Source organism: Vicugna pacos, chromosome 26 (assembly GCF_048564905.1).
Source record: "Vicugna pacos chromosome 26, VicPac4, whole genome shotgun sequence".
Taxonomy (NCBI): Eukaryota; Metazoa; Chordata; class Mammalia; order Artiodactyla; family Camelidae; genus Vicugna; species Vicugna pacos.
Window position 1 is genome coordinate 48,057 of NC_133012.1, and position 7,395 is coordinate 55,451.

The following is a 7,395-nucleotide window of genomic DNA, read 5'->3' on the forward strand; positions in this document are numbered from 1 at the left end:
GACCATGAGATCAGTGTGTGTGAAGAAAGCCTAGTTGTCATCACTGTAATAATAATTGGACAGTGATTTCTTTCAATGCCTGGAGCCAATCGTTTGAGCTGTTGCCAGGTGGCTGTGTGTCCGCATGCTGAGGGATGCCCTCAGCACCAGCATGCAGTCAGCAGCTCTTAAGTAGCCTTTAGTTCTTGCTTATGCAGAACCTCAAGTTCAGCCAGTGTTGAAGGCTTAGGATTTTCTCAGATCTTTCCTTGCCATGTGCCACACATGTATATTGCCTTCTACAATTCTCAGAATTTTTTGGAGCTTTTTAACCCTACCTTCACCCCCAGAACTTCTCATTACTCAATTTTGCCTTCTAAGTTTCCTAGTCAGCACCTAGTTAGCCTCTACTGGTCCCACTGCCTCAGGCAGTTGTAATGTTAGATACTCACTGCTGATTTTTTCCCACACACACTCTGGGGACAGGCTGTTTGCACAGCATGAGTTTGTGACAGGTCACATAGTGACAGCTCTCTGGGGGCGGATTTTTTGGGTAACTTCAAATCACTTCTGCCCCTACCTTGATTGTGAGACTATTGCTTATAAAGGCCACCATTTAGGTGAGGATACAGGGATGGGGTAGATCAAGTTACAATGCCTCAAAACTCACTATCTTTATGGAGATTTAGCTGTTTTTCTTTCTCAAATAAAGACTCCCCGGATTGCTGGAAGTCTTGGTTTAATTTCCAGAGTTCTACAGAGGTTAATTTTGACAAATTTTGCCATTGTCATTGCTTCATAGAGGAGTAAGTTTTCCAAGATATTTCCTCAGATATTCTAGAAGTGTATCCCATTTGCATTTGTGTTTAACTGAGTTACTTGCAAGACTAACTAATTCTACAGCTCCAGCCCCATTCACATAAGAGTCCATCTGCATGGATTCTCCTACAGCAGTGTACAACCTGTTGTCAGATTGTTGTTTTTCTTATTAAAGTGTAGGGGTTTTTAAAAATATGCTCATGAATAGCCTTTTGTCATTTTTACACGTTATAAAACTTCCACTAGTCTGTAGCTATTTTTTCCCCTCACTTATCGTTGCTTTAATGAAGTTCTCACTTTTAAGGATTTTTCAGTAAAGCAGTTTGTGGATGCTGATCACACGGGTGAGGCATTTAACTACTGTCTAAACCTCAGTCTTTGCTCTGATTCACTGTCTGGAATATCTGAACACATCTACTGAACCCCGTATACCAATGGATGCTGACAGACCTAATTAAAAAAAATGCTTTTTAAGTAAAGCAAAAAATATTAACTTTGACACTGGAAACGACAAATCTCAAATTCCCTAGCTGATCTTGCTTTCTGTGATCATGAGCTACATCATGTTTTTAGAGCCGACAGGCATATTGAACTACTGATTTTATTTCATCGGATTTTAGAATGCAGAACACATTTCAGGCCCACTTATAGCACCATATGTGTATCTTAAAGGATATGTACATATGATGATGTCTTTAATATAAGTACCTTATTTTATTTTAAGTACCTACTGCTGTGCACCTCATTAAGGAAAGCTTGAAATTGCAGTACTGAAATTTTTCATACCACCATCATCCCATAGCATCTCTTTTGCACTTAGATGTTGTGTGGCAGAGTATTATTCTGCTCCCTAGAAATGATCAATGTTGAAGGGGAAAAAAAAAAACCCTCCTCAAATAAATATACTCCAAATCACACTTATCTGAACAATGGCCACCATTTTAGTCCATAGTCCACACAAATCCATCTACTCATACTGACTCAGAGTCCTCAACATAGACAATCCACCCCTGAATTCAGGGTCCTCAACACACATTCTATCCCCTCCCCATTCCTTGTTGATTCTGACCTACTTTTGTCCAACGCGTCCTGCCAGTCTCTTTGCTACCTGACTGCAGTTTTTAATTTTTACCTTTGAGTTCCAGATTGCGCCTAGTGATTTCCAGAGAAACGCCAGACACTTGGCTCATCAGGAGGGGCAGTGAGGATTTCAGAAAGCTGTTAACCTAACTCACTTTCAGATCAGTGAGTGGCTGTTGTGAGCATTCCTTCTAGATCTCTGCCATGCAGGCTGCATCCACCCCAGCAAAATAACGTAGCTCATCCAACCACCTCAGCGTCCATTCATCTGGGTTTCTTCTTTCAGTGCCACTCAGATGCTGCTGATGGGCATTATATATATATTTTTTAATTGAAGTATAGTCAGTTACAATGTGTCAAATTCTGATGTACAGCACAATGTTCCAGTCTTTCATATTCACATATATATGTATGAATTCCTTTTCATATTTTTTTACTAAAGTTTATTATAAGATATTAAATATTGTTCCCTGTGCTATACAGAAGAAATTTAGTTTTTTAGCTATTTTTATATATAGTAGTTAATATTTGCAAATCTCAGTCTCTGATGGGAATTTTTAAAGCCACATCTGGAATCCTTGTTGCGGAAGAGTCTGAGAAATATATTTTCGACCTCATAGCCTTTTGGTTAGGAAGTTGGAATAAAGGCTGACCTGGCTCACCTAACTTGTCTGCCTTTGTGAGTAAAGAGGTCTGGAGTTTCAAGTCCCAATGAAATGTCCCAGCCCTTCAGTAGCAAACTCTTAAAGCAACCAAAATGCTCCCATCTACCAGAGCATGACTTGTCCTTAGACACTGCTGGACATAACCACCGACGCTGTCTAAGGCATCGTCTTCATCTGGTGCACACTTTCTTTAGATGTGTAATATCCTGATTAACAGGACAAGCTAGTTTGGATTCCCAAGGCCACAGGCAGCCTTCTGCCTAACTTTGGTGTATATATGTTCATTGACGTGTCCTCTCTCAGATCAGCTAGAGCTGCCTGGTGTGTGGTTTCCCAGAGAATGTGGGTGCAGTGCTCCCCACCAGAGTCCTACCAGTTGTTTTATTGCAGGAAGAGAGAGAGCAAAAGAGACAGAACAGGAAGTTCTTGTCCAGCCTCAAACACAGTCACCCCCGCCGAGGGCTCTTGCTCTGGGACACACAGCAGTGCAGGTCAGCAGCAATGTGGCCCCGGTGTACTCCAAAACATGGTGTGGTTTTACTGGGTTATCTGTGTCTTTCATGGGCCCTGCAAAGTTCTCGGCTTTGTGAAATGGGGAACTAAGGAACTCCCACCCATGGCTGTAACTCCCAGGGTTTGCACCCTTACGGGTTTTGAGGATTTGCTGGCAACTCATTCTTTTTCACTGGGTCATTTCTCGGTTACACCTGCAGTCCTGTGACTTCCTTATCAGAACTGCTCCTTACGTTCGGGATTTAGTGAAAGATGCCATTTTAGCCTGTAAGTTCATGTTCAGGGAGGAGGAGGAAGAAGCACAGATCAGAAATGCTGTTTTGCTTTTTTTATTATTGTTTTCATAAGCCGTCTCCTGTTGTCGAATGGACACTGAGCAAATGAATGACTGTTACACTCCCATTTGAAGGATGAGAAAAACGACACTCAGGGAGAGGAGGCAAACTTCCTGAGGTTCCAAAGACCAAAAGGGATGAGCACAGAATAAGATCCCCGCAAATTTCTTGGCTGTCATTCGCCTTTAGGTCAATGACAGAGTGCCGTGTGTAGTAGTAAAGTTGTAGCGTGCTTTTAAAAGGGTGCAGATGTTCTTGTTTTGTTTATAAAATCACAGCGTTTTGTCTGAGACTCTGAAAAAGAGAAATGGGTTAGAAAATGTTGGTTTCTCATCCTTGGTCCTTCCTCCCCTTCACAGATATGGACCCTTCCATCTGTAGCAGGAATAAGACAGCCCCAGCCTTCCCATCTCATGAGATCAGTACTCATTCATTTCATTCCTGCCCACCAGTAGGTGATAAAGCACAGCGAGATTTTCATGTCCTGCTTCACTGATTCTTGTGAAATTAGGTGTTTGAAGATAGAAACTCATGAAAGGAAGCTGCCTTTTTTTATATAAAGTGCAGTAATTTTCCTAGCAGAGAAGGAAATTGAGGATTTTCTTCATTGAAAATCAATAGAGATTTCAAGAGCATCTGTATTTCTGATGCATAGATTAAAATGACAAAATCTAGAGGGATTACCGAAACACAAGGAAGATACCAAAAGTGTCTTTAAAGAGCTTTTCTAAGACTGGGCTTGTAAAGAGACTGTTAGTTGACAGAGACCCTCTTCTCACCCATAGTCCCTCTCCTTAGGTTGGAAAGGGCCTGCGCTTCCCATGTGTGCATTCCTGGTGCTTCAAGTGAGTTGTAGGTTAGGGCGGTGCACATGGTGCTCCCTTCAGTTTGTCCATCCTAAGTAACCCCTGGCAGTCAGAGGGCGAGTGTGTTGCAACGACGTGAACCATTCACCATGCTCTCCGTGGTGTGTGCTCATCTCAGCTCATCCAGGCTCAGGTGATGGCAGAGCAGAGAGTGGTGGCAAGAGGTCAGCCATGAGTAGGAGGGAGCAACTGGAGTGAGCTGGGGCCCAAGTGGCTAGGAGTTCCAGGTTGAATTCCCAGGACTTCCCACAGCTCATTCATTCAGCTAATACTTCTTCTGCACCTGTCATGTGCTGGTGCTTCCATTGTGAACAGAACCAAATCCCTGTCCTCATGAAGATGACGTTCTAGTGGACATAAGAAATGATAAACGCAGAAGCAGATCCACGTCAGGACACATGAGTGCCGTCTACTTTGGAGTGCACAAGGTGAGATCCTTTGGGAAGGAATGTATGATACAGGAAAATGTGGGGGAGAGGATGGCCGTATCCCAGGTCTTATTTGGGTCCCTGAGATGCACCTCGTGATGTGTGGGTCCTTGGTTTGCACAGGAACGAATCCAAGAGAGAGCCACAATTCAGTAAATGTAGATTTATTCAGAGAGATATATACTCCACAGACAGAGTGGGCTGTTTCAGAAGGCAACAGAAAGGCCATGAGGAGTGAGGGTTGGGTGCTCCAGTTTAAAGGAAAAGTAGATACACACTCCACAGACATAGTGTGGGCTGTCTCCCTCAGCAGAGAGAGCAGCCACGAGGTGTGGTTGTTAGTTTTTATGCATTCAGTATCTTCATATGCTAATAAGTGGGAGGAATATTCCAACCGTTTTGGGGAAGGTGTTGCGATTACCAGAAATTGGGCCACCACTCACCCTTTGACCTTTCATGGTCAGCCTTGAACCTGTCCTGGCACCTGTGGGAGTGCCAGTTAGCATCCTGCTGTATTTCAGTGAGTGTGTATTGAAGCTCAAGTTCTACTGGGAGTTGACTTTTCCACCGTCTCGGTGCTAATGGCTGTGCCATTCTTTTAATGGCAGTGCCCTTCCCCCTTCCCTCCTGTCTCATGAAGGAGCTCTGGACTGATTGCACAATTGCAGAGCAGGGGATAGAGTGGAAAGAACTTCATAAGTGGAAGGTGGAAGGCAGTGTTGGTAGTAGAATTCTCAAGTCAATTATAAAGTAAGGGTCTTCTGTTTGCTGGGATTACCTGGTGTCACATTAGGGAGCTGTGAGCCTTGGGGACTTCAGTGAGTGGGTGGCTCACTGTATATACTGTGTTGCTGCTTAGGCGGCTCAAGAACAGTTGGCTTATAGGTGACCCATTCACTCAAGCAGGGGTCTTTTCGGGGATTTTCTGCACTTGAGGATAACATGGGTCACATGGGGGGAAGGACCAGCCAGTCACAGCTTGGTCCACAGTCACCTAGTGCCCTCGCGGCTTTCATCCCATGGATGCGTCACCTCCCCCTCGATGGGGACAAGGTCACAAGTGGTGGGGCAGCTTCTCAGTGGCGAAGGCATTGCTCTCCAGACCCAACACTCAACAGCATGGACCCCTGGTGTTGGCCACAGTCTTGGCTAGATGAGGCTGTTGAGTAGCTGAGCTCATGAGACGTGGGTGCCATGCTTCCACTCTCACCAAGAGCTCTACTTTTGAAGGTTCTGGTCAGACAGCCATAAATACTCCCTAGCCCATAAACAAAGAACAGTCCCTTTCACTCGGGGAAGGGCACACAGAAGGAGAACGGATCATCCCGAGAGCAGGAGAGGCCAAATCAGTCCTGCCATCAGGGGTCTGACAGACGAGCCAGCTCAGTTCCTCTTACTAGTTGTTTACTTGGAGGATCTGGTGTATTTTGGTGACCTGCAAGTGTCAGGAAATAGTACACGAGGGCTTTGTAGATTTTCTGGTCCGGTGTTAACTCACCCCATTGTAGCTGTTGTGCAAGGAAACAAAACTTGGTGGACAACAGGCCATGGCCCCTGCTCCCTGGTGGAGCCAGGAGATTACAATGTTAAGAACGACTGCGGGGGCATCATTTCTATGTTGAGAGGCCACATGGCCTTACATATCTCTCAGGCTGGATGTCTAAGTCGCAAAGGGAAACTGGATTTCATCCAGCTCTCCAGCCAAGGAGGAGACCACAAGTGGCCTCCCCCACCAACTGTGAGCTCTTTGCCTCCACTGACAGCAGCATGTATAGCAAAAAGCTGGGCTGCCACCTGCGTTTCCGTGTAAACATCCGAGTAGCCACAGCAATGGCCTCGTGAGCGATGGTGTGCCCAAGGAAGCGCTGTGTGGGACAGAGGGAGGAGTGCTGGGGTCAGACACCGGGAGGGCAGGCAGGCAGTGAGGACATCTGTGCAGTGCAGGTGCCATGGAACAGAGCCAAAGGGAGGCTGGTTTTGAAGCAGGGAGCCTGGGCAGTGCCGTGTTGTTCGTAAGAAGATCCTGGGCTCTGGATCCAAGAAGTCATTGGCTTGATTCCTGACCTCAACCCTCATCTTGGGCAAATGTTTGAAGCTTTCTGTGCCTCTGTTTCTTGGTGTCCCAAATGGGGACAATAGTAGCAATTACCTCTGAGAGTCAGGAGCGCCTTTATAGATGTCATTTCATTACGCTCACAGCAGCCCACGAGCACTGTGCTAGGTCCCCCGTTTTACACGTGGCAGACGAGTAATTTTTAATCAGTAATCATGCAACTAAGAATGGTCATAATCAGCATTTGAATTTGATCCCTGTGTCCAGATAATTTCTATTCTCACTCAGTATTACTGGAATACTAGTAAAGTCAGAACAAACACTGCTGGGAAGTGGGTGCTTGAAACATGTTTGACGTCTTTGCCATTGGGGAGTGTTGAGTTCACATTCCTCATAGCCCTTCCGAGGCTCCCTGCATCTCCGGCTGCCCCTGGTGGGGTCTACAGGGCTCTGGGCAGCTTCTCCTTGTTCTCTAACCCCAAGGCTCTCTGCTCTCTGCAGGTTGATTCTCAACCCTGACTGCTGGGTAGAGCTAACGTCTAAAAACAAAAAAAGGTGGGGAGGGTATGGCTTAGTGGTAGAGCACGTGCTTAGCATGCAAGAGGTCCTGGGTTCAATTCCCAGTACCTCCATTAAAATAAATAAAGCTCAATACTC